The sequence below is a fragment of the Microtus pennsylvanicus genome, chromosome 1, assembly GCF_037038515.1.
Source record: "Microtus pennsylvanicus isolate mMicPen1 chromosome 1, mMicPen1.hap1, whole genome shotgun sequence".
NCBI classification, from domain to species: Eukaryota; Metazoa; Chordata; class Mammalia; order Rodentia; family Cricetidae; genus Microtus; species Microtus pennsylvanicus.
Genome location: NC_134579.1, coordinates 63,338,586 through 63,366,471, shown reverse-complemented (window position 1 = coordinate 63,366,471; position 27,886 = coordinate 63,338,586). Strand labels below are relative to the sequence as shown.

The following is a 27,886-nucleotide window of genomic DNA, read 5'->3' as shown; positions in this document are numbered from 1 at the left end:
GACGACAAGATGCTGGCAGAAGGGAACAGGAGCAGACTATGGCCCAAAGGCTTGACTAAGAGAATTTGACCTGGGTGAACAGTCAGTAGACATGCAAGAGGAGAAAGGGAAGCAGGACCACACATGAAACACGGTTGCTGGTGGGGACAGGCAATGGGACTTGGTGGCAGGGCCACACATGAAACACGGTTACTGATGGGGACAGGCAATGGGACTGAGTTGCTTCTGGACATCCTGTGCCACCATAGCAACTGAACAACTGACTATCAACACCAAGGACCAGGGCAACAGAAACTGACAGTAATAGGGACACACACAATGGGACATTCTCCCCAAGACCCGTTGCTGGCATCCTGGCTGTGCGTTCTAGAACAGAGGACTCCATCTCTCCTGCCTCAGAGCTACCGGGAAGAGGACAAGGCCTAGAACACACTGAGCCCTCTGCTCTACACAAGTCCTACATGGGCAGGAACTTCCTGCAGTGATGAAAATTCCCCTACAGGAGGTAAGTACCATGGCCACCCATGCGCTTTCTGGACAGGAGACACACAGCGAGTACAGAGAGGCAGCTGGGTGTTTCTCTTTTAGAAATTTATTTAAGTATAAATATAAATTGCTATATAAGGCCAATAACCATTCTCCTGAACTCCTTTAGCCTCACCCACGTGAGGAAACAAACAAAGGGATCTTCCTCAACAAAATCAACTCTGCTAATGTGTGAACTAGTGTCCCTTTCTCAACAAAAGCATCTTCGCTAATGTGTGGACTAGTGTCCAAAACTTCTATTTCCGTGGAACTGTATAACTTGAGACCGTGTGTGCTTAACAGAAATCTGACACAGTTAGGATTTAAGGCCTGAGAGACAAGAAAGAGCTTTCAAAGAATAGAGGTTTTTGATAAACATTAATACTAGTTTTCTTTGGTTTTTGGTTTCGGTTTGTTTCTTTTGTTTTATTTTATGTTGCTGTAGTTGTTCAAGATGGGGGTCTCACTCTGTGGCCTAGGCTGGCATGGAATTCACTATATAGCCCAAGCTAGCCTCCAAATCACAGAAACCTCCCTTCCGAGTGCAGGGATTACAAGTGTGAGCCACCAGTTCCTGTGTCCTTCAGCTACCAACTTGCCACAGCCTAGAATCATCTGGGAGAATCTCAACTGCGTGGCTGCCTGGGTGAGATTGGACTATGGCCATGTTTATGTGAGATTGTCTTGATTGATAACTGGTTTGGCAGAGATCAGACCACTGCAGGTAGCACCATCCCTAAGCAGGTGGCCTGGGCTGAGCAAATGGGTCAGTGACCAAGGCGGAGAGCAGGTCAGTAAGAGGCATTCCTCTGTGGTTTCTGCTTCCCTCCCTGCTCTGGCTTCTCTCAATAATGGGTGGTGACCGGCAAGTACATGCTAGCCCAACCCTGTCCTACCCTAAACTGATTTTGGTGGAAAGGTCTCATCAATCACAGCATAAACTAGAACATCCAGACGACATTGATTTTCACGTTGGTTAGGGACAACTTGATTATTCTTTAGGGATTCCAATGCTTGTTAATATTAATAGTGATTAAATAGATAACTTTGACCAAGTGCTTATCTTAGCCTTATCTATTGCACAAACAACCATTTTAAAACAATGAGTGTGAATTATATCACATCATTTCTGAAGACTGGGAACTGAGGAGTGACTGGCTGACTAAGTCTGGCCAGGGGTTGGGGCTACAGGTTTCTTTGAACTTGACTGTAGCTATAGCATCAATTCTAAAATGCTGTCGGGGAGCCTCAGTTTCTTCTCAAATAAACCTTTCTTTCAAAGGGCTTGTTCACAGCATGACAATGTCTTCCCCAAAAAGAGACGGTAACTGAGCAGGTAGCCTCAATGTTTTCCTAAGACCTAACTTGGAAAACTACATCCCACCTCCTTGCTAGAGTCTGTTGGCCATGTCACACTCAACCCAAACACCACTGTAGGAGGAGGGGAGATGAAGGTGGCACCATCAGGAGGCAAATTCTAGGGCGCCATTTCGGAGTCTACTCTTTCTACTCCATATACGCCATCGCATCTCATCCTTACAGAACTAGCAAAGAATGGCCAATATTATCCCCTCTCCCGGGGCAGTTAAGGACTCTGAGATGATGAATGAGGGGCTGCGTGCCTCCTTTCCCATGTGAAGACTGTCAGACCCGAGTGTGCACTGACTGCTCCCCTGCACAATCCACTGGGATTTCTCTTGGTTTGCTGCCTTAAAACAGGCATCATGGGGCTAAGTCCCTACCAGAAAACATTCACCCCACATTTAGGCTTCGTGACTCACTCTTAAAATCAAAATACTCAGGAGGCTGAGGCAGGAGGATTACAAGTCTAGGGGAAAACAGGGCTACATAATAGGACACTCTCTCTCTAGGTAGTAGATAGATAGATGATAGATAGATAGATAGATAGATAGATAGATAGATAGATAGATAGATAGAGGTAGGTAGGTAGATAGATAGATAGATAGATAGATGATAGATAGATAGATAGATAGATAGATAGATAGATAGATAGATAGATAGATATAGAGAGATAGGTATGACTGATACAATAAAATGGAAATAGGTGGAATTATCATAAAAGAGAGGAAACTGTCATTAGAAAAAGCCCATAGAATCAACTGAGAGTTCTTTTCAGTATTGAAATGTTAGCAAAGGGCTGATCCTAGAGCAGCAGAGTGTTATCTGCCTACAGTGGAGTTCTTCCAGGTCAACCATAACCAGGGACAAAGCACAACAAACACTCCTCATCCCCCCCCCCCGCGCCCCACCCAGCCCTCTGTGAAGCTTGTGGCCACTGCTCATTCTATAGCCAAGCAACTGCACGAGCCGCAGTCTTTCCAGGATGCTGTAACAAAATACAGCCAGCCAGGTGGTGTACAAGCAACAGTGGCACGTCTCTAAGTTACACAGGCTGGGAGGCCAAGTTCAAAGTGGGGGCTGATCTCAGTGGTTAGCTTTCCACAAGTGTGTTTGGGGAGGGCAAGACAAAGCACCACCCACTTTTTTTCTGCCTTGCAGAGTTGACTGCTTCTAAGGAAAAATTCCCACCCTCCTATCCGCCCCCCCCCCCCAACCACCATCTCCACATCAGGCTGGAGGTTTTCTTTGTTTCTAGGACTGTTTGATCCAAGGCATCACAGGAGGTGAGATCTTTCCTGCTTCTTCAGGTTTTCCTATCCGGAGGGAAGTAAAGGGAGATAGTGTTCTGTGGGACCAGTACCTCCTGCTTAAAGCTGGACTAGCAAGTGCCTCGGCCGTGAATCCTGGACCTGGAGTTATTCATGACTGTGGCACTGGCTCGCTGTAATCGACTTCCCTCTACAGATAAGGTGCCCGCTGGAAGGCCCGTGGGGAGAACGCCGTGTGATGACGCATGGGAAAAAGCTCTCCAGGCCACAGGAAACAGAAACGGAAGGAGACTGTCCATGATAGAGAGGTTCAGGCTGTCTCCTGACTGTCATGCCCAAATTTGCGAAGTTCCCCAAAAACCAACAAGGAGACCGAGTCCCATATGTAAAAGCAAAGAGCCTTTCTTTTTTGCAAGTCTGCAAACTCGGTCTCTCTGCATGTCCAACATGTTGCAATAAACAGAGAGCCCCGAGCTCAGTTAGAGTTGAGTTTTTATAGTAGTAAAGGTGGGGGGTGAGGAGTTTCTAAGGCTCAGGATCCCCATTGGCTGACATTTGTCTAGAGGTCTCCTGGTAAGTGTGTGCTGGCAGGTGATCCTATCTACAGTGGTTGGAAGTCAGGCACTTCCTTTGGATGGTCTGTTTTTGGGTAGTGCTCAGGTAATCTTAGTTTATGGTCCTTCCTGCAACCAGGTATTGCTGCAGGGTAAACTACTGAGACTCAGGCCTTCATTAAACTTATGGCTGAGTCCTAGTCTGGCAGGTGATAATGGTTGGAAGTAAACACTTCCTCTGGGTGGTCTGTCCATATTTAGCTTATCATGGCTGGCTCCCACGCTGACCATCCTGACAATGCCGCAGGCGTCAGTTCCGGAGTGGTTTCACCATGACTTTGACTCTGCCGACACTCTACACCCCAGCTTCATGGGGCTCACACTTTGGTGATCTGACCCCACTGAGAATCCTCAAGCTTATGTTGACTCCATGGATGGTAAGAACAGGGCTGCTGTTATCTTGGGAGTTTACCTGGGCTCAGTTTCCTAATCTACAGAGGGCTTTGCTTTCTCTGACATTATAGTTCATACAGCAATGTCAGCCCTGAGGGCCCAGCATCACTTGGATGGCATTTTGTTTTTTTAGGGAGTCTCCATCCTGCCTACAGGGAAACAGAAACCCATCTCCTGGGGCCCAAGAGCAGTGCCCTTCTTCTAGGCCAGCCAAGGAGCTGGCCACCAGATAAAGTGGCCCAGGGATAAAGTCTCCTGAAACCCTGTGAGACAGGAGTAGGTCAACCTGCCAGAAAGAGAGCAGGGGCAGAGCAGGGGCCTTGGCCGTTGTGGGCATGTGCAGAGAAACAAGAAGGAGTTAGGGGAACACAAAACAGGTTGGACATGCCCCAGGACCAGGACTCCCCCAGGCTATGATTGTACCTGAGGTCTTTGCCCTGATTCTGCCTTTGGGGGCTTCTGGAGATGCTGTCCTGACACCAGAGGAGCTTGTCCAGGGAGGCATTTTTCAGTGACCATGTCTCTGTGTGGAGAACATGGCTGTCTAGTAATTGGCCTCTCAACTATAAGAGAGGCATTCCTGAAGCCTAGGGGACAGCACGTGCCTCTGGACAAGGCAGCGGGCAGGGTGGCACTGTTCAGCTATGGGCTGGCTACTCCCCATGTTCACAAGATGCCAGCAGAGGCCTGTCAGGCTAGATGGGTCCCGAGGGGTGCAGCCCCAGGTCACTGGCAGGTTCCCCAGTGTGTCCCTGGACACTGCTTTCCCCTGGCTGTGCTGGGCCACAGGAACCTCATCTTTGTCCCAAGAGAAGCTGTGGGGAAAGTCTGAGTTCCCCTGCTTTGCCTGTAGCCTAGGCTCTGGATTAACGGGCTGGCCACTGTCAACTGCAGCTGAAGCCCAGCTGTCCCTGTAAGTCTGCCTGGCCCACTTTCCAAAGCGTGTCTTCTGAACATGAGCTCAGCCTGCTGCGGAGAGCCAAGAAAGAAGTTCAGCAAGAAGCCTCCTGGGTGCCACCTCCATGTCTCCAGCCCAGGCGCTGTTTTTTCCTATCTCCCCCCCTACATCTAACTTCTCTCTTAAACTGCATCTCCCCTACGTGTCCAGTTTGCTTTTTCTCTCTCTCTGAGTATCTCCCTCAGACCTCCAGCTCTTGCCAGCTGTCTGCAGGCCCCTCTCCCTTTGTTTACGTCTCATTTGCCTTCCTGTCTGGGTTTGTGTGTGTCTCACTGTGTGTTTCTGTCCTCCGGCCTCACCCCCACCCCTTTCTCTAAGGTATCCAGGAAACAGGACCAACGGGAGTGAAGCCCTTCCCAGGGGTTCCCCAGAACAGAGGAAGATGAACTGCGAATCTCCGTTCATGTGTCAGACTAGCACAACAGTTCTAACCGAAACCTCCCTTCTGGCCACAGTAGGAAAGTATTCAGCAGTGTCCCCAGCATGTAGAACAAGGCTCCGTCCATGCTCGCTCTACAGGCAGCACCCTAGGGCACAGCGGAAGTGGAAAGTAATTCTGAGACATGCTCAACAGTAAGGAGCACTAGCTGCTCTTTCAGAAGACCAAGTTTAGTGTTTGGAAGCTCACAACTGTCTGTAATGTAGCTCTGGAGAAGACCATGTCTCATGGGCACAGGCACACACAGACACTCACACACACACACACGGGGGGAGGGGGAGAGAGAGAGAGAGAGAGAGAGAGAGCTCCAAGGACGTCCTCTCAAGTGGCAGGAAACCTTCAGAAACCAGTGTCTGAACCAAATGCCAGCAGGAAAATCATAGGTCTCAGTTTTCCATAAATGAGTGAAGTAGAGCTGGGGCTGAAGGACCAATAAAGAATTAATAAAAACACAACTGATAAAACTGTGCAGGACCCAGAATCTGGAAGCCTTTGAAAGGCCAGCTGAAGCTAGTACTTCTAACCATACCCACCCGTAGCCAAGTCATGACAGATACCCCCAGCCACCTAACAACCAATGTATGAATCAGAGACACAATCACAGCCATCCCAAAGATGTCCTAGGTGGGTAAGTAGCCATTGTCTCATTTTGTAGATGGGCAAACTGAGGCCCAGAAAGACTCAGTCACTTGCCAAAAGACATACAACTATGATTGTAACCTAGAGCTGTCAGACTCTGGCCCAGCCTGCTTTCCCAACTGTCACACTGAAGAAATAGCACCAGGCACACAGAGATGGTTCTTTTCATATCCAAGCATCCTTCCTGTGGGTGGATCAAGACACAGAAGCAGTTGGACATAATCAAGCATCAGGTCGCGCTGACCTCCCCTGCCTGCCTTCCAGGCAGCAGGTGGCTTCTGAAGTGTGTCCCAGATCAACGCTGTTCCAATTAGTCCAGGTAGTCAACGCTCATGGTGATGTCTGTGGGTGTGCTGGTCAGTTGTTTTTTGTCAACTTGACACAAGCTAGAGTCATCCGGGAAGAGGAAACTTCCACTGGAGGGAAAGGTGCCTCAGTCAGACTGGCCTGTAGGCAAGCCTGCCTGCCTTTTCCTGATTAACAATTGATGTGGGAGGGCCCAGCCCACTTGGGCCAGCGCCACCCTTGAGCAGGTGGGCCTGGGCTGTATAAGAAACCTGAGCAGTCTGTGCGAGCTATGGAACGCCGCGTTCCTTCATGGCCTTTGCTTTAGTTCCTGCCCCGGCTTTCCTTCACGATGTACTGTAAGCTGTAAGAGGAAACAAACCCTCCCCTTCCAAGTTTTTATGGTCAGGGTCTTCATCCCAGCAATAGAAAGCAAGCTAAGAATGGGGGATGGGACACTCCACGAAACAGTCTGCTTTCTGTCACCCGAGGCTGAAAGAGATATCTCAAGGGCATAAAAAATCATAACAGACAAATTATATTAAAATTCCACAGTGCTTTGTTTTCTTTGAATTAAAATAAACTGACATTGTTCTTGTGGCGGAGTGGGGGATGTACTCAACTTCATGTAAGAACAGGCAGAGGGTCACTAAAGACTTCTCTGGGTGCTTGAGATTTGGAACAGCGTATGTGTGTTAAAGAAACTCTAGAATGAAATGAGAGAAGACAGAGGGGAGAAAGGCACCTGAGTTCAGCTCCCTGCAGCCATCCCTCCCTTCAGTGGAAAGAGCCAAGTCTCCTCACTGCTTCTAAGAAGGAAAAGGGGTGTGTGAGAGATAGATAAGACAAGGCGCATGCTCCAAGATATTTGATCCTGTCTAGGCTCTTGGAGCTAATGTCTCCCTGCAGGGGCCTCACTGGGGCAAGACATATGTGTGTGTGTGGTACCAGGAGGGGCTCACACAAAACAGTTTATGAAGCTTAAAACAATTCATTGTTCCACTTACACCCCCGTAAGTCAGAGAGTACACACCCAAAGCGAAGATGAGCCCAGCTGCCAAGTTGACAGTCTTTATTAAAGACATAAACTAGATTCCATTCCCCACCGCAAATATTTCTGGAGTTCCTACTATGTGCCAGCACTAACTGCGCCCCTGAGGATAAGGAAATTAATCAGCCATTAAATCAGCCTTGTCCTCAGAAGGAACTGGTCAGTCTAGGAAGAGAAAGCAGACAAATTTTCAAAGAAGCAGAGCCATTCAACAGTCAAACCAGTCATGTAGAGCTAACGAGCTAACTTTTTCTTTCTTTCTTTCTCTCTCTCTCTCTCTCTCTCTCTCTCTCTCTCTCTCTCTCTCTCCCTTCCTTGCTTCCTTCTTTCCTTTCTTCCTTCCTTCTTTTCCTCCTCCTCCTTCTTCCTAAAGGAAGTTTGTGGGAAAACTTGTCTATTGCTTTTGACCAAACAAGCCACTTTATTTGACAAGTCAGTCCTTGCTGTTTAAGAACTTTTTAAAAATGACATTCGAAGCTGCCTTACCCACTAGCCTGGTAGGTTCCGGGCCACTTGACAGGCTGTGTCTTTAGCGCAGATTTGCTAGTTTAGTGAACAGTCAAGGAAGGCATGAACTTGGGGAACTATGAGACTCTGGATGTGGGCATGAAATACAGAAGGAATGGAGACAAAGATCTGCTTCCAAATGGGCCTACAAGACAGTGCAATAGAAAATTCCCAAAGAAATAGCAAAGTCTCTTCACCGTGCTCCACACACAGGAAGGACAGTATTAGGTACTTTTTGTTGCTCTGATGAAACAGCATAGCCAAAAGTGACTTGGGGGGAAAAAGAGTTTGTTTTTGGTTATGGTTCCAGAGGGCTAGAGATTATGAGTGGTAAGGAATGCATGGCAGCAGGGAGCTGAGAGAGCTCAAACACACCAAGGAGGCAGAGACCGAACTGGAGGTAGGGTGTGGCTAGAAACTCTCAAAGCCCCACTCACTCCCACTGATGTTCTTCCTCGAGTGAGGCCATGCCTTCTGAGGATTCCAGTAACCTCCCCAAGAAGCACCACCCACTGAGGACCAAGTATTCAAATGCCTGAGCCTATGTGGGGCATTTCTTACTCCAGCCATTACAAAGGTACAGAAGGAATTGTGGGCCTCAAACCTTCGTGGCTCATAGAACTTGTGGTTTTCAAACTTTGAACCATCGCGAGGCAGAGACCTTGGCTGGCTCTCAAAGCCCACTTCAACATCCCTTCCCTGTCATCTCCTCCCCTCCCTCCCCCGAGTCTAGAAAGTTCAGGCTCTTCCTTTCACAGCCTGACTGGCAGCTAGGGACAGTCATGTGACAGTTCTGCCCACTGAGCTGTTGGCAGAAGTCTCTGAGGAACAAGTCTGTGTAAGAAAAGAAAGTTGACCATCATAAGAATACCATCACGGTTGCCTTTTGTGTACTTCAGGCGTTTCCCCCTTCAGAAAGGGATTCCGAAAGATACTAATGTCTTTAATTGTCTTAAATACCTGTGAGACTTTCTCTTCATCTCTTGCCTGCATGTACTCTGTTCCTCAGACACAAGTTTGTCATGTGATTTTCTAGAGAACGAGCAGAAATACAATCCAGTCTTTAATAGATTTGATGGAAATTATATTTTCTTTCACCATTACTTGGCTAAAATGGTTTAAGTATGCATTTCTTTGTAAATCACGTAAATTTTTAAAATTACATTTATCTACCTGTCTGTCTGTCTATCATCTATATGTCTATCTATTTGTCTATCATTACTTTGAGACAGGCTCTCACTATGTAATCATGACTGGCCTGGTACTTTCCATGTAGATCAGACTCACAGAGATCGGCTTCCCTCTGCCCATAGCCACCATGTCTAGCAATCATATCAACTGTCCAAACTGTTTTTAAATTTGGAAAGACCTCTATCATTTTCTTCCTATGGAACTAAGACTTCAGACACCTCAAGTTTTCTGATTCAGGCACTGACCTTAAATACTCTTTGAAATGGTTAGTGTTTCTGGGGTTGTTAGTGAAAGAGCCTCAGTTCTAGCAGCCCTTGAAAGTGGCGCTTGGCCACCAGTCTTCAACACGCTCATCAACAAGACAAAGAATAGTGCAGAGGAGAAAAAGGAGATCCATTCCACGTGGCAGCACTAGCGAGAGCAACTAAGAGGCCCAGGGACCCCCATTTTCATCTTTGGAGTCTTAATATGAGGCTCGGGTTTAAATTTATTTTATATGTCTGTGTGTTTTACCTGCATTTATGTTTGTACACTGCACGCATACCTGATACTCGAAGAGGTCAAAAGAAAGCAATGGATCTCCTGTAACTGGAGTTATAGACACTGTAAATGGCCATTTGTGTCACTGGGTACCAAGTCTGAGTCCTCTACAAAAGCAACAAGTGCTCACTCTTTCTTTCTTTCTTTCTTTCTTTCTTTCTTTCTTTCTTTCTTTCTTTCTTTCTGTCTGTCTGTCTTTCTTTCTTTCTTTCTTCTTTCCTTTCTTCCTTCCTTCCTTCCTTCCTTCCCTCCCTCCCTCCCTCCCTCCCTCTCTTCCTTCCTTCATTCCTTTCGTTCTTTTTTTTTTTTTGAGACAGGGTTTCTCTGTAGCTTTGGTGCCTGCCCCAGAACTAGCTCTGTAGACCAGGCTGGTCTTGAACTCCCAGAGATCCGTCTGCCTCTGCCTCCCGAGTGCTGGGATTAAAGGCGTGCACCACCACCGCCCGGCTCCTTTTGTTCTTTCTTCCTTCGTTTTTTCCCTCCCTCCCTCCCTCTTTCTTTCTTCCTTTCTTTCTTTCTTTCTTTCTTTCTTTCTTTCTTTCTTTCTTTCTTTCTTTCTTTCTGTTTTTCAAGACAGGTTTCTCTGTGTAATCCTGGATGTCCTTGAACTCTCTCTGTAGACCAGGCTGGCCTGGAACTCAGATCTGCTGATTTCTGCCTCCCAAGCGTTGGAGTTAACAGAGTACGCCACCACAGCCTGGCTGTGGCAAGTGCTCTTAATGCCTGAGCTATCCCTCCAGCCCAAGGTTTAGTTTTAAATAAAAGGCAGGAGGTTTATACAACTAAGCAGACCTAGTTAAGGTACAGTCCTGCCCACCACTGACCACTTGTATCCAGGCTGGCGTCTGTCCTATAAGGCTGTCTGACTGTTTGTCAGAACCGTGTGAAGGCTCTTCCTGGAAGATAAACTCCTCTGGCTGGCACCAGACTTTTTAGTCTATCCCTTCCTCCAACATGATATTCTTGGGGATATTCCAATCCCTTGGGGACCATTATTCAATAGTCTGATAGCCAGAGGGACACAAATGTCTCTTTTTAAAATATCGCCACTGCTGCCAGGATGGTGACAATGACTCTTATAAGCTAGTTTGTCTTTGATGTCCCCAGTAGGGTGTCACATGGTGGGTGTTCTGCTGTGGTCTACAGAGGGTACCCTGGGCCCCATCCTTCCTCAGGTCACATGGCCATCTGTAGCTACTCAGACTGACTGATAGCATATCCTGGCCAGCCCTTCTCAGTGCCGCCATCCTCATTCCTCACAGACACATCTCCAACGGAACTTCCTCCTCAGTGCCATTTCCTATCAGTTTCTGGAAAATTAAGCTCAGACATCTTCAAAAATGTCAGCTTTGCAGCGACAGATCAGTAAGGGGCAGTGAACACTCCCCAGCAGGCTGGTAGGGTCTACTTCTCCACAAAGATGACAGCCATGTGATCCAAGGGCAAGGAGAGAGTCAGCGATGAATTGAGTGCACAACACAATTAAAAGTAATTTAAATCTAGTCCACTTTCCAAACCTGTCTCCCCCATATCCAAGATGCCCACTACTACTCCAAAGCCACGCAACACTTGATGTGTATTGTAAAAGGAAACTATGGTTAAAAGTTTCCTGCCTTTTGCAAAATCTACAAAAGACACAGCCTGTGAAGATTGCCAGGCCACCCCCCTGGGTCCTGAAGGCACTTGTGGGTTGTGAGGTCCTGAACTGTAAACTTGACCATCCTCCCTGCCGGAATCTGTAATTGCCTCCAACTGGCTTGTGTCCTTGGTTTCTGTTCCTTCTAAAACAGCTGCTTGGCATAACTCTCACCATCTTGGTCATTGTCTTTTGGTGTCTAGAGGTGACAATGCTTGGGTCTAAGTCCCTGTACTGTTTGTGGCTTGCCCAGCTCACAACTTTGCCGATAACCCTCCTGGAATGATCCCATCTGGTTCTGTTCCCCCTTATGATCCTGACTGGTTTCATCTTCTTCCTCCTCCCCAACAAATACCTGACTTTCTCTCTTGCTTGCCCTAAGTCCCAGGTTCATTCACTATCCCCAACTGTGGGTGATCCCATCTTCCTGCCAGAGGGCACCCTAAGCAAATCCTACCCATCCTTCCAGTCGCAGCTCATGCCATTCCTCCTCCCAGACAGTCATTACTGCTAAGCATATCCATGAGGGAGACACTGTCAAAAAGAGGGAGGTTCCTTCCCTCCCCTGGGCCAGTGAGCCGGGATTCCCTGCATCTGTGAGTATGGGAATGATTAGGCTGGCTGTGTGCCCTGCACAGATCATTTCCAGCCTCGGCGCCAGCGGGATTGTGCGGGAATGCAACACTGGGCATAAATGCATCTTTCTCACAAGCCTGTTTTAAAGGACAAGTCACGTCAGATCTGGGAGGGGGGCTCTGAGAGGATAGTGAAGTGACTGCAGGAATCCCAGAGGAACAGCATCCTGGTTTTCTTCTATCTGACTGCAGAAAGTGCTTCCTTGGGGAGCAGCTTCAGCTGGGTAGCAATGCAAATGGCAAAGAGGCAGAAAGGGCTCCCAGCCTTTTTTCCCCCAAGGCAGAGTGGGCTCTCGGGGCTTGGCAAGCTGACTAGAGGGAGGTGGCTGTGGGACCAGGTAAAGTTCAAGGGTGAACACATTTTTTTGTCAGAAGTTTCCTATCACCAGAATGCTGTAAATGCTTAGTATTCAGGACTGTTGAGACAAACAACTGGACCCGGATTTCTGCTTCAACTTTCAAAGTCTATGTGCCAAACCCAGGGACTTTCAAACTGGGAAAGGACCAGATGTTTGAGAACTCTTTTGCTGGCGTCTTTAAAAGTTGGCCACATGTTACCTCCTTCGTAAAACTAGAGAGGTAAGTGTTATGGTTTGAGTGAACCCCTTCAGAGTTCATGTGTTCGACTCTTGATTCCTCCACGTGGTGATGCTGGAGGTGTGGATTGGCCAGGGGGTTTGGGGTCTGGAGGCAGAGCTCTCAGGAGTGCATGGAAAGCTTTCCCCGGATGACTTCTCAGCTTTACAGGGCAGGGACAGTGATGGCGAGCGCTACAGTGGGGCTGTCTCCCATGCTTTGCCCCTTCTGTCACCAGACAGTTTGCTACCCAGCCTGGGAAGCAGCAGGCTGCCCCTACAAGAAGCTGACCAGACGCGAATCACTGTGCTTCTGGACTTGGCAACCTCCAGGATCGTGAGCCAGAGTAAACGTCTTTTCAATACAAACTGCCTGGCCCAGGTATTCTGACTAGGACAGGATGCTGTCTAAAGGTAAGGATATAATGGGGTTACCTCTGGGATCTCGCTGGAGTGTGTGGGGCTAGAGGTGATGGTGCCCATCATGGTCAGTGGGATGTATATTATGTAGACACATTATGGATACATAGTATATGCAAGTGCATATACATGCATACACGGTACGTATGTGTGTATACTATGTATACATACATACATATACTATGTGTGTGTATGTTTAAATACATATGTGTGCGCACATGCATATATGCATCATACACATCATAGTCATACTTACCAGACATGTACAGACAGATCACTCAGTGTTGACCACAGGCAGATTCTTTAGCTAAAATTGTTCTGGCCTCACAACAAGCCACAACATGCCCTGGGCCCCCATGTTCTCATCTATAAAACGTGACCAGTGGACTAGATGATTTCCACTGCCACCTTTAATAGTAAAAATTCTGTCATTCCAGCAAAACCCATCAGAGGCCATTGGGACACTAACCATTTTTCGTCCTTCAGTCAGGTGAGTTTATCCTCCTTAGAGCAGCTCCATAGGGAAGCCAAGGGGTCCGATCTCTGGTCCCGGATTTTGGTTCTGCTTCTTTGGGTCTGTGTGAGCTTTGAAGGGTTTGCATGCCTCTCTGAGCCTCGGCTTTGGGTAAACAGAGGGTTTTACACCTAACTGGACCCTTGGGCTCACAGACCAAGTTCCTCTACCTGATTTGTAGTACAAATTCCAAGTTATCCTGGGTCTCACGACGTAAGCCCCAGCGGAGGAAGCAGGCCTTTTGAGCTTTCTCTCTAAGGCGCTCTCTGCCAGATAAACATTTGTCACCGTGTTTCCTGACTCAGAATGTGCCTCTAAATATAATCTCTTAGGCTTAAACAGCAAGAAGCTATAGAAAAACTGAGTCTCCTACGGCTTACTGCATTTCTGCTTTGCCTTTTTTAAGCCGAATCTTGGGCCCTGACCCTGTTCCTCTCCCTCTGGATAATCAAGATTGACAGGAGCGACATGGGCATACATGGGGCAGGGGGCATCTTTTGGGCAGTTTTTCTTGACCCTGAACTAGAAGCAGCTCTCTGTTAAGTCTGATTTTCAGACTGTACACATTCCACCTCTGTGTTAATTTACTGGTAACAGAACACAAAGCATCATGACTTCCTTAAAGCCAGGGGCTGAAGAGAAAGGCAACAGTCACAAGCAAACAGGTAGAACACGGAAGGCCCGAGGGCCTTTTCTCAGAACACTGGCTGTGGAGCAGGCAAACCCAAGATTGACTCGGTTTATTTTTAGCTATGTAACCTTGGGCAGATGACTAACCTCCCTGAACTCACGTTTGCTCCTCTAGTGAATACCTAGTGCCAGCATGCTCACACGATACTGACAGAGCGGCGGTCTCGGTGCCGAGACTCAGTTTATGCTAGCGCTTTCTTTTTCCTTTCACAACATGTCAGAAGAAAAGCATGTTAAGAACTCTCTGTTTGGGGCTGGAGAGATGGCTCAGTGGTTAAAAGCACTGACTGCTATTCCAACGGACCCGGGTTCAGTTCCTAGGACACACATGCCCGCTCAAAACTGACTGTAATTCCAGTTCCAGGGAACCCAATGCCCATGTCAAAACACCAGTGTGTATAAAATAAAAAAGGAAAGAGAAAGAACTCTCAGTTTGGTAACATGAAGCCATTGTGTGAGACCTGCCCTCAGCTTCCCATAGCAGCCCTCTTACCCCATCTCTTGCCTTCCCTGATTTGGTTGCAGGCCGCTGTGCCTGCCTGGACCATCTTCACCATCTCTACATGCTAAGTCGGCCTCTTTTCCCAAGACCTCTTCACTGGCTTGGTGGTGGACTGTACCTCTGCCCTCTAACTAGAAGTGATCAGTGCCTGTACTATCCCTGCCCCACTTGACCGACACTTCTGACTCCCCTCCGTTACAAAGAAACAAGACGATTGCCCCGCCTCCCCGAATTTACTTGAGGTGGGAAATGAGAAATAGATTAGTTCTTCAGAAAGGCAACAGAAAAAGGAAAGGGCGATCCCCTCTCAGCATATCTATCGTGTGACGGGGGGTTGCAAGATAACTGCTTCATGGAGGGATATTCTGCTCCATAGAGGCAGAAACCCGAAGCCTGAGGGAGCTTGGGGATGACGTTCTGGACACAGCTCTGTGCTGCGCGCGCTGTCCCCGGTGCTTAGAGCATGCCGTTTCCTTCAGTGGTCACAATGACTCTCCCGCAGCGCTATAACCCTCAATTTGTAGATGAAGAAATGGAGGCCCAGAGTCTAAGTTATGTTAGGACAAAGCTCATCGTAAGGCAGGCTGTGATATCTGCCCAGCGACTATGATGTGTGTGTTACTCGGTCCGTTATTTTCTATAGCTCATCTTAGCCTCTAGCACCCCAAATCCTCCTGAGGAGCAGAAACACACAAACACTGATCAAGTCACAGAGCTCATGGTTTGTGTGGAGGACGGGAAGCAGACAAAAGAGTCATTTTTGGCTTTGGTTTTGTTTTCGGTTCCTCTCAGCCCAGTTAGTTATCTTGGCTTCTTTTGAATAGCTATTCAAATAATTCAAGGTACAACGCTCAGTTGGAACTATTCCTCTGCCCTACCCCAGCTCCATTGCTTTGGGAAGCCTGGTCCTCGTCCTGTCCTCTGGGGTCCTACTGTTCTTAATGGAAAGGCCCTTGGGAGTGTAGGTCTATGAGTAAAATCCAGCTGTGGAGAAGCCTGTTGTCTGCTCCCGATCTGGTAGGCGCATCCTGCTGCATCCTCCATCTAGGTACACACAGCCCTCACCATCACTGGTGACAGGACTCGGTCTGTCCCTTGTGATATGTGTCAACAGTTTTCTTTCCAACACTATGTGTCACTCCCCTTCCACAGAGCTCATGGATGGCCCACTGGCCTAAGTGCTCAGTGGCCTCTGCATTCCCCAGTGGGGCTCTCAAAGGCTTAAGAGTCAGGCTGGGCAGCCTCAAGGGAGGAGTGGTCTTGCCTTAGGTCCATCCAGAGCCAAGAGGTACAGCAGGGTAGCTGTCAGGTGGGCCCCTACCCCACATGTACAGGGCAGCTTCCTCCCGGGAGTCCTCATACAGGGAGAAGTACAAACTGTATCCCAAACATCCCCAACCCAAGCCTGATGATGACTGAACGGACTACTTCCCTGCCAGTGAGCCAGTCACTGCCACTTGCTCTTCTTCCCTACTCTCATGGGCCCCTCTCTCCGAGTCCTCTAACTCCGCCCCCCGACCATGGTGGATGGGCTTCTTTTCCTTCCAACAGTGTGGCGGGGACCTTCCTAGTTCTCTTTCCCGGAATTCTGTTATCACTTTCCCTTTCTGGAAGCCATTGTGCTCTAACGGCTTTAGGGAGAATGCATTCTTCATTCTGCCTGTAGCACTAGGCACCAAATGCAAGCACGTGGAACTCTAAAGCTTTGCTAACAACCACGTTAAAGCCCTGCCTGCACAACTGCAGAGGAGGAAATCTGGGATTTGAACACAGGTCTAACCCAACCTCAACATCCAAGGTTTTCCATGTAACCATTTCTCTCTTTCTCTATCCAACAAGAGCCTCTTCTGGCTCCAGGTCTGTGCCCGGTCCGCATTCCTAAACAGCTAGCGCAGAGTCCTGGGCTCCCCTTTCAGCCCAGACTGCTCCCTGCTCTCGCCCGACAGGGATCTCCAGTGTAGATGCAGACACAAGCTTTCAGACTGGAAATGCAAAACATCTCTCTTTGAAAGCTCTTGCGAGTCAGCATCTCTGCTTTGGATCACTTCAGGCAGACTTGAGTGGCCTTTTAATGGGTTTGTTTTGTGGTTGGTTTATTCCTCTGATGGGGTGAGTGGATTTCACTTAGCTGTGTAAAGAAGGAGAGGCAGCTTGGGAACCACGTGGAGCGGCTGGTGTCAGAACAGCTGAGGGATGCTGCTTCCCGCGGGTCTCACAACCCCTTGAGCACCTGATGGCTGGTTTGGGTGCCTAGTTGCTTTTATTTTGATTTTCCTTCAACCTCTCGGGATCTATTAAACTCACCCGGAAAGCTCCATGATCCTGACAAAGCTCAAGACAATTAATTAATTGACTTCTTGTTGCTACTGTAACTTTATATTAGCAACGTAGAAGAACTGGCGCTGTGCTCTGCAGTAAAATGCGGTATGTACCTGCGGGGGGCTGTTCTTGGAATTACTAAAACCCAAGCCGCCGCCTGTGAGGGCTTTTTTTTTTAATTAAATCATTTGAAGTGGGAAGACTGACTTTTAATCCTTATCTTTTGAGGTGGGAAGACCCACTTTTAATCTGGGCCATACATTCTGCTGGCCCTCTATAAATGACAGGGAAGAGGGAAACTTGCTCTTTTTGCCTGCTTGTGCTAGCTGGCAAGCATCAGAGTCCACTTCTTTGATATTCCAGTGGACAATGTAGACCAGGGGAGATATCTAACCTTGTGAACAGAACAACTACCAGATTCTTGGAACTTCCATTGGTGGACAGCCACTGTTAGACAAGAACACAGCCTGTAAGCCGTTCTAATAAATCCCCTTTCTGTATAGATAGAGTCATTTTCTGTCAGTTCTGTTTCTCTCAAAAACCCTGACTAATACAGTATCTTTATTAAACAGTAGTATAGAGTTGAGGTCACTTCCCAGGCCATTCTGGTCAGTCTAAACTATATTTGCCAAAATGAGTCAGGCCATAATTTTTCTCTTCTTTTTTTTTTTTATAGAAGACAATATCGTGATTAAACCTAGGCTGTCATTTTCAAAGAGAGGCTAAAATACTGTGCCTCCTTAAGTGACCTTTATTCTTCTGACTTGCTAGAGAAACTCAGTCTAGGAATTTAAGCTGTCAGACATTTATTGAGTTCCTAACGCCTGGAGAGTAGGCCCTGGGAAGATCCTATTGCAAGGGAAACTGAGGCATGGACATTATGTCAGGAGGTCCGTGACGTGTGGGAGACGGATGACAACACTAAGTTTCTATTCTGCCTAGGCGAGGGCTCCCTGTCTTTGCCCCACCCCTTCCCTACTGCCCCGCAGCCTGATTTCAGAAGATGGGCTCTCAGAGCCATCCGTCTCTTCACCTCCTGCCCTCTGGAGTCCAAGGCCTATGCTTCTTCTAACACATCTGCACGTTTTCGTCCTCACACGCTAGGCTTACCATATTGGGCAAGTACAGTGGTGCACAGGCCCACAACCCCAGCTCTCAAGAGGCTGAGGCTGAAGGATGGAGAGTTCAAGGCCAGCCTGAGCTATTCAGCCAGACCTTGTGTCAAAACAAGTAGACAAAGCAAATAGGGGATATATTTCTTTTTTAAAGGGTATTTATTTCTATCAATATTCAAATTTGCTGTATTACCTGTGCAGTCTCCTCGTTAACAGATGGGATGCTCACGGATACTACACCTGATCCCTCTGCCCAGAGAACCACAATTCAGTCTCTTTCACAGCCTCTCTTCCCTGCCTGGTCCTTAAATTCCGTGAACCGTAAGAGCTGCAGCTTCTGTTCTTTTCTCTCTCCCTTACTCTTTCTGGGACACATTCAACGTCATTAAGGTCTCAGCCGATGTATCAGCTTCTGGTCCAGAAAGCGCCTCTACCCAGACTCACTATATTCGTAAGCACCTCGTGAACTCAAGGGCAACCCCAAGAGGTGCCAGAGATTTCCCGAATTCAGTATGTTGCACACTTCTCTATCCTGTTCTCTCATTCTCTGAACTTAGCGATTTCAGCCCACTTTCTGGGTCATAAACACAATACTACCTTTTTTTTTATCTCCCCTACCTGCTTTGTCGTCATGTGGATTTGTCTGTCTTCTAAAGATGTCTCCTGTCCCTCCTTTCCCTCTGCCGCTGCCCCGCGTTATGAGCCACCATCAATCTCACTTAGATCCTTCTACTTAGCCAGGCTCCCTGCCCTTTTCCAGCCCTCTTGCACACTTCCCTTTACAGAGAGTGACCTTTGCTCACTCCTCTGTCTGCTTCCTCAGATCCTCATCAACCAGCCAGAAATTTGATGAGCGGGACTCGGCCCTTTGTAAATGGTCCTGACTGAAAGCTGACTGCTGACACAGGACACCCCTGGTCGTGTTGACATAGGACACCCCGATCACGCTGACACAGGACACCCCAGGCTTACTAAGAAGGGACTCTCCTCCCCAGCTGTGGTCCAGGTTCTGCTTCCACACATCCAGGTTCTCTCTGTAGTTCAGTCCTAACTTCACCCGAAACCGTGGGAAAGCACTCATCTTCAAACTCTCTGATCCGTAGGAAGCCTTTTTATATTCACACAGAAAGGTACCAGGTGGGAAAGCGTGTTATACTCTGCCCTCTTCCCTTAACTGTTAGAGAGAATCTTCTAGAATCTCTGAACTGAGCTCAGGGGTAGAGCACTTGCCTCTCATGAGTGAGGCCTGAATGATGAAGGCCTAACTGCAGACAACACCACACAATATTAAAATGGGAAAAAAAGTCTCCCAGAGTAATAATCAGTGCCCAAGACTTGAATGTAATGTAGTTGCATATATCTTATGCCATACTCTGAACTTCTTAAACACAGGGGCCACATTTTAAACTGTGTAGAACTTTAAAAATATCTGTAGGGGATCAGTGAGATGGCCGTTGCTGCCAAGTCTGACAATACAAGTTCGATCCTCAGGATCCCCAGGTGGAAGAAAGTGCCTATTCCTATCTATTGCCCTCTAATGTTTTCCACCACGGCGTGTGCCAGACCTCATTCACAAGAAAGAAATGTTAAAATGCATTAATTGATTTTTGTTGTTTTGATATTTGAGGGCTATTCTGGAACCAACTCTGTAGACCAGGCTGGCCTTGAAATCAGAGATTCATTAGTCTCTGCCTCCCGACTGCTGGGATTAAAGGTATGCACCACCACCACCCAGCTAAAATACATTAATTTTTTTTAACTGTAGGATTATAGAAACCAATATAACCAATACCTACATGCCAATCATCCAGTTGGCCACAGTCAGTGTTTTGTTGTATTTGCTTTCAATCTTCCCCTTCCTACTCTCAAATACTAGAAGCAAAAGGAAACCAAAGGATCCCATGGTGAAGCTTAAGACCTGCTGGGCAGGATGAGGGATCTGAGAGAAGTGGAAATGGACAAATGGAATCTGTCAAACAGCTCTTGGTACAGGATTTGAAGTGGCAGAAAAATCATCATTTTCTTTAAAATATCATTTTCCCAGAGAATGATGACCCACCAAGCTGTATACCCTGGTAACAAACTGAGAGCATTAAGTGAAACAAAAAAATCTTATTGTATTATGGTAATTGAAAAAGCTGGCAATACTGCTGGAGTCTGTCCCAACCCAGTAGCCCGTGCGTGCACTGGGGTATGTGTGACTGTCTTCGGATGATGCCCCTGCGGGCTTGTTTTCCCTTGCTTGCCTTTCTGCATTTTTCACGGAGGTAAAGAGGGAACGTGCTTATAAAAACACATTCTGAGTAGTAGTAGAGGAAAGTCCAACAACTGAGGATGTTTTTCCTGGTAGACGTAGAGTATTTGGAGATTAATTGCTCATGGCCTTGAGGTTGAAGCCTGAACTTTAAGAGGATTTGTTTCCGTCAGGGCGTTAGGGATGGTCACACCCTGGGGACCCGAGCAGCTGACTTCAATCACATGCCAATTCATCGAGCACTGAACAATCGCTGAAGAAGCTATGAAACTCACAAATGCATAATGATTAAAAATAATAAACAAATGAGGCTTCTGTGTTTTCCTGCCTGGGAACAAGGGCCTGTTCTTCTGGTCTTTATAATGAAATAGTGAGACTCTGGGGAGGCGGGTGCGGGGACGACACAGCAGTCGGTAAATGATCTAAGCAAAGCATTGCAGCGTGGTATGGAATCGGAGAGTCCAACTTTACCTGCGGCTGCCCAGCAATGAAGAGCCGAGGACAAGCAGGTGGTGTGGGTCTCCTGACACCGAAAGTGACCAAAGGAATAAAATTTATTTTATGAGAAAGGGGTTTATTTAAAATGTTTCCACATATTTGGAAAAGCAAAAGTCTGCTCTGCCTCCTAATGGTTACATCCCTATTCCAGGAAAGGTTGCGATTGTTAAAATCGGCCTTTATAAAGCTTACAGAACTTCCCTTTGCTTCACTTTGCTTGGCATGGTCACAAAGCACAATGCCCGATTGTAGTTCTTTGGGTTGGATGCTCATGGAGCTGTTTTTAGTGCCTCCTGCTTCCTGGAACAGTCCTGAAACAACTGTTTTAGTACACGGTCAAAGATGCATAGTTCCCTTTGGAGGCTCTCCTGAGTACATTGCCAGGATGCCATGCGCCACAAGTGGACACAGCTACGAGAAATGGAAGACCTGGTGGTAGATTTGTGTTTGATGGGCAGGGAGCTGGGGATGGCAGGCCAGCCTGCCGGCTTCCATTCCAACAAACACCCTTTAGATAGGGAAAATGTTTTCTGTGCCTCTTTCTACTAGATCCCGTGAAGAAGAAGAGGAAGGTCATTGGATTGTTCATATACTCATTGCTCATTTAGTGAGCCAACAGTCATCCAATCCCCTATAAAATGGTAGATACTAACAGATACAGTCAAGTTTATAAAGAATGGAAAAGGAGGTGTTAGGCTGGTTGTCAACTTGACAAACCTAGACAAACTTTGGAAGAGCGAATCTCAGTTGAAGACTTACCTGCATCAAACTGTGACCACATCTGTGGGGCATTTTCTTGACTGCTAATTCGTGTAGGAGGGCCAAGCCCACTGCCATCTCTAGGCAGATGTGCTGCCCTTTTAGCCCCCTGTCAGCATTTTACAGTTTAGAATGTCAAAATGAGGAGAAACACAGCCAGCTTTGATGAATGCTCAGTTTGAACAAGATGTAGGCGCTGGGATTTGAACCTGTGAACACAGAGGGCTGAAGCTATGCTTTCTTCCCCTTCGAACCTCTTAAACGGGTTCTCTTTCAATTTTCAGCTCATCAGCTTCAGATACAACAGTTTAACTACCTGTGCTTTGAGATTTAGGGAGCAAAAATGAAACAAAGATTGTGGTCCTTAAGTCATCTGAAATTGAAGCTATCAGGGTTTATGTGCTGTGTTTGGAAGACTTTTGTTGTCGTTCTTGAGTTGGGGTCTCTCTACCTAGCCCTGGCTGCCCTTGAACTCAATGTGTTGACTAGGCTAGGCTGGCTTTGAACTTGCAGGGATCCACCTGCCTCCATCTCCCAAGTGCTGGAATTAAAGGCACAGGCTGCCACAAACAGGGGACAACTCAGGACATTTTTATAAAGCATTGCTTAGAGAATGAGGCCTCTGTGACTTAAAAGATAATTTATTCAGCCAATGCTTTTTCCTTCAATTCTCTATTCTGATAAATGTCCTAATACGGCAGAGAAAGTTGGCCTGCTTTGGTACAAAATATAAGTTATTTTCTCCCTTAGTGATTCAACGTCTTGTGGTGTCTCACATTTCTCCTTCTGGACGCCAGTTGCCCTTAGACGGGACTATAGATAAGAAAGACGTAGGTGTTCGAGATGAATGTGTACTGACATCAAAGATTCCTTGACAACAGGCACAAAGTACCCTCTGATGTAAATGTGTGTGTGTATCTCTGGATGTTGTTCTATCTTCTAAAAAGAGAATTTTAAAAATATCAAGTTATTACAGATACCGGTTAGTCTGGTATTTGCATTTCTCACTCTGCTTATAATTTACAGCGTTCATACCGTTCTCATAATCCTCACAGCCTGGTTACCTGGGTCTAAGGAGAAGGCAGCAGTCCTGTCTTCGAAAGTCTTCCACGTCCTTAGAGCCAAAGAATTAGGGTATTTGTCAAGTTGCAAGCTTGATGAAGTCTTCACTTCCTGGCTGCTTGAAACAAAATGTTTGTTTCTTAAGAATACACACAATTAACTGAAATCTCAGCTCAATTAAATAAAACATATAAATCACTCACATTCATTTCCAATATATTCTTGAACTTCTAAAGGGCCCTATGAAACAATTAATACCTGGAATCAAAATCCTTGAAAAATGAAATTGGTTTCAGGGGGTCCGAACATTTCTCGGCATCTCCGACACTCCTCTGTGATGTGGCAGAAATGAAGAAAAACACGTAAGTCGGATAGCAGATGTAGAAAATCTTCCCCGGACTGAATGAGGGTGTACATGCTTTTCTGTTTCCATCTGGATCCTTTTCAGGGTGATTGCTTATTTTTAGGTTGGCATTTTCGACGGAGGATGAAATGACTGCAGGAAAGGATGTGAAAGGTTAAGAGGATGGATGAGAAGTGTAATTTGAGAGCTGTCGCCAAGGGAAACACAGCCTTGGTTTTATGTCCAATGTATCTCTTCGGGGGAAGAGGAAACCCCAGCTCTGTGTATTTCTGATCAGTCAATATCTTTGAATCCCGTAAACTCAAGCAGCCACGCCGTAGTGTAGGGTTGTGGGAGAAAGTGTAGAACCTGAAGACACATGCGCAGGGGAGACGCACTGAGGAAGAGCAGGATCGCCCCCCACTCAGGTTTACACTATCCCGAAGCCGTGCAGTCGCATGGGGGATGAGTGAGAACGAAGGGTAATTTGCTATGCTTGCTCTTGGTGAGGTTGGACAAACTACCAATGCTAATTCACATGCTCTTCCAAGTATCACTGAGGAAGGAAGTTCTAAGAATTTTTGTAGTCACTATTTTCCTAACGTTTTGAGAAGTCCAAGGTATTTTAGAAAGCTTCATGATGTCTTAACTCCTAATGCAATCTTACTGTGTCTTTATGAACTAGAGTTTTTCCCCCAGAATTCTTTTGTGATGATTAAGGAGATTTCTAAGACTATTTACCACCTTTCAAAACTTTCCCCAATCTCTTTATAAATTTGTATTTACTTATTTTATGTGTATGTGTTCAGCTCCTAGCATCCACATGGTGGTTCACGAACATGAACATACATACATACATACACCCCGGCAAACACACACACACACAAGAAATTACTCTTTAAAAATTCTTAAAAGACAATAAACAAAAGATTTGTATGAAGCACTAAAATATATACAATAAAGTTATTTTCATTGTCCAGTATCCACCTGTCTGGTATAGTCACTAAGTAAAAGAGAGAGTGACATAAAATTAAGAGAAGGCATTTCAGTTACTGCCCCAAACTCACATTTAATGAAGTGTCAGGGGAGGGGCCAGACATTTTCTTCAGGGCTGTGCTTCCTGGTAGATTGGCCATGCTTCAGTGGCTGGCCCTACCCCCATGTGCGTATGGTTGACAGCAACTGGACTCGCGGAGGGGGCTACCAAAAAATGAAGGAATGAAGTTGGGAGATGAATGTAGGGGTTCTTGGAAGAGCTGGAGTTAGGGATTCGGGGTGGATATGATCAAGTATAAGGACTAAGCAAGTAAATCGCTGCCAATCACAGGAATTCCTTCCATGCCTAAACAGAGAACTCTCAACAGAGGAATCTAAAATGGCTGAAAGACACTTAAGGAAATGTTCAAAATCCTTAGTCATCAGAGAAATGCAAATCAAAACAACTCTGAGATTTCATCTTATATCTGTAAGAATGGCTGAGATCAAAAACTCTGATGACAACTTATACTGGAGAGGTTGTGGGGAAAAGGAAATGCAACCTGGTACAACCCCTTTGGATGTCAGTGTGGCGATTTCTCAGAAAACTAGGAAACAACCTTCCTCAAGACCCAGTAATACCACTTTTGGGTATATATCCAAAGGATGCTCATTTGTGCCACAAGGATATGTGCTCAACTATGTTCATAGCAGCTTATTTTTTGTCATAGCCAGAACCTGGAAACAACCTAAATGCCCCTCAACCAAAGAATGGATAAGGAAAATGTGGTACATTTACACAATGGAGTACTACACAGCAGAAAAAAATAACAACATCTTGAATTTTGCAGGAAAATGGATGGAGCTAGAAAACACCATATTGAGTGAGGTAACCCAGACACAGAAAGACAATTATCACATGTACTCACTCATAGGTGGTTTTTAAACATAAAGCAAAGAAAGCCAGCCTACAAACCACAATCCCAGAGAACTTAGACAACAATGAGGACCCTAAGAGAGACTTACATAGATCTAATCTACATGGGAAGTAGAAAGTATAAAAAGACAAGATCTCCTGAGTAAATTGGGAGCATGGGGACCTTGGGGGAGGTTTGAAGGGGGAGGAAAGAGGCAGGAAGGGGAGCAGAGAAATATGTAGAGCTCAATAAATATCAATTAAAAAATACAAAAAAAAAAAAGAGATTTCAAAGACTCTCAAAACATGACAGCCCAAAATTAGAATGATACTTATCTTTGGGGGCAGACATCTCAAAAATCATACATAGATCTTATTTTTGTTCTTCAGCTTTTATTAGTGTTGTGCATTTAATATGTGACCCAAGACAGTTCATCTTTTTCCAGTGTGGCCTGGAGAAACCCAAAAGTTAGGTATTAAAGTCTTCCCTCTAGAGGCAACTTTATCGAGTCTTGTAGAACCCCATTCCCAGCCGGATTCCAGTCTATCCCAAAGTACTCGTGGCCAGCGACCCTCGTCTCTGGAGCCTAGTGGCAGCTCCGATTTTCATTTCTGCTGGGGTTCTTGCCCACACCACCCTCCACGCGGTCCTGTACACTGATCCATCACTAAGCACGGTCTTCCAGAACTGACACAAACAAGACTACACGGCTCAAGGCCTGTCAGATGTTTTTCCCTTTCTTTACTCTTCTTCACTCTCCTTTGCCTCCTTCCTTCCTACCTGAAGCCCCCACTGTTCCTCCAGGGAGCCACACCCTGTGGTAGGTGTTGGATTTATAAAGATACAGTCACCACCTGCACTCACATTCTAATGCAGTGGTTCTCAACCTGTGGTTTGTGCCCCCTTGGGGGGGGAGGGGGAGTGTCAAACGACCCTATCAGAGGGAACACCTAAGACCATTGAAACATATAGCTATTTACATTACAATTCATAACAGCAGCAGAATTACAGTTATGGAGTAACAATGAAAATAATTTTATGTTTGGGGGTCACCACAACATGAGGAACTATATTAAAGTGTCACAGCACCAGGAAGGTTGAGAACCACTGTTCTAATGGCTTCTGCATGGAAAATAGAAGACCTGTTGAGCACCGCATATCCACAGACTCGTTTGATATTTTTGTTTTCCACCTATATTTAACATTGGGTGCAGTGAGTTCATAGCTCTTCATCTCTCATACCAGCTACTTAGAGCATTTAAGAGGAGCTTTAAGGAAAAGGTATAGCTTAATAAGCTATAAATCATGCTGGCGCAGAGGTGCTCACCTTTGATCCCAGCCCTAGGGAGGCAGAGGCAGACAAATCTCTGAGTTCAAGGTCAGCCTGACCTACATCACGAGTTTGAGGCCAGCCAGAGCCCTACAGTGAGCTACCACCTCAAAACAAGCAAACAATAAAAACAACCAAACAAGAGCTGTAAGGTCAGATGGCTCAGCAGTTTAAAGTCGCTTGCTGCCAAGCCTGACAACCTGAGTCCATCCCCAGGATTCACACGGGGAAAGGGAAGAGCCAGTTCTTTCAGTTGTCCTTTGACTTCCATGCACATCACTAAATACTGCTAAACACACACACGCTAAATAATTAATGTAAAAAATGGTTTTTCAAAGAGTCTCAAATTGGGTTAACCTCAAGTCTCCAGTAGAAATTTTTTATTCCCCTTATGTTTGCTTACAAATTTAAAATTGTTTTTAAGAGGCTGGAGATGTAGCCTAGCAGTACCGTGCTTTCCTAACATACACAAGGTCCTAGCTTCAGTCGTTAGCACCACAAAAAATTAATAATAAATTAATAATAATTGCAGTTTTAAAATAGTTAGAGCCTCACTAGAAGTTGCAAAAAATAGTGCAGAGTCCCTTAAACCAGCTTCCCCCAAAGGAGACACCTAATAAGACTGCAATTAAAAAAGAAAAACAGGAAACTAAAATTGGTAAAATATTGTTAGTAAAATATAGACCTTAATGAGTTTTGTTTTGTTTGTGGTTTGTTGATGGTGGAAGTCACAAAATAATCCCACACTAGTTCAGAATTATGAATAATAAAGGGTTATTTGTTTAGGGGAGACTTACAGATCACTGTCTTAGATCATGGTCCTATGTACAAACAGGGAACAGGAACAGAGTCTAGCAGCTGGAAGTGAGACCCAGAAACAAGAGAGGGAGCATGCACACGCTTTACAGCTGCATTTATAGCATAAGAATCCACGCCCAAATGGGCTGGTATCTTAAAGGCTGTTGGCTGAAGGAGCAGAAGGAGCTCCCACAGCGGTTTGTTTGGGTTTTTTGTTTTGTTTTCTATTTTCTTTTGTTTTTGCTTTTTCGAGACAGGGATTCTCTGTGTAACAGTCCTGGTTGTCCTGGAACTCGTTCTGTAGACCAATATTCAGTTTTAACAGTATCTACGTGCACTAATTTTTATGTGAACACGTGTGTGTGTATGTGTGTGTGTGTACAGTTTGGCTCCACATGACCATCGCAACAATACAGGAAGTCTGTGTTACCCAAAATAAACTCTGACTTTGGAGTCAAACCCCTTAGCACGTCCCTGTTACCTGACAGCCAGCAGTCTGCTCTCCACTCCACAACTGTGTCATCTGAGGATGTTATATAAGAGGAACCACGCAGCATCTGACCTTTGGACATTGCCTCTGCCCCTCCCAGCAAAACCACGGGATTCTTCCAAGGTGCATGCGCTATCAGTCCATTCCTTTTACTGCCGAGTGCTTGGCCATTGTGAGGACAGCCAGAGTTTCTTTACCCAGTCATCCACTGAAGGGCAGTCATGCCCTTTCTAGTTGTCTTACTAAGTTGAATAAAAACTATTTTGAACACTCATGTGGTTT

General features: G+C 46.2%; 1 long non-coding RNA gene across 7 annotated transcripts in view; it reads right to left on the bottom strand.

Annotated features, from left to right (window-relative positions):
• Positions 1-23,240, bottom strand: part of LOC142839420 (uncharacterized) — a 58,709-nt gene extending 35,469 nt beyond the window's left edge. For 6 of the 7 annotated variants that reach the window (XR_012908743.1, XR_012908745.1, XR_012908747.1 and 3 more), the window contains exons 1-2: positions 22,955-23,240; positions 22,754-22,866 (exon numbers count right to left, since the gene is read on the bottom strand). This is a non-coding gene — a long non-coding RNA (uncharacterized LOC142839420). The remainder of the gene's footprint in view (positions 1-22,753; positions 22,867-22,954) is intronic. The other variant, XR_012908750.1, reaches the window with a different exon arrangement.
• Positions 23,241-27,886: the final 4,646 nt, after the last annotated feature.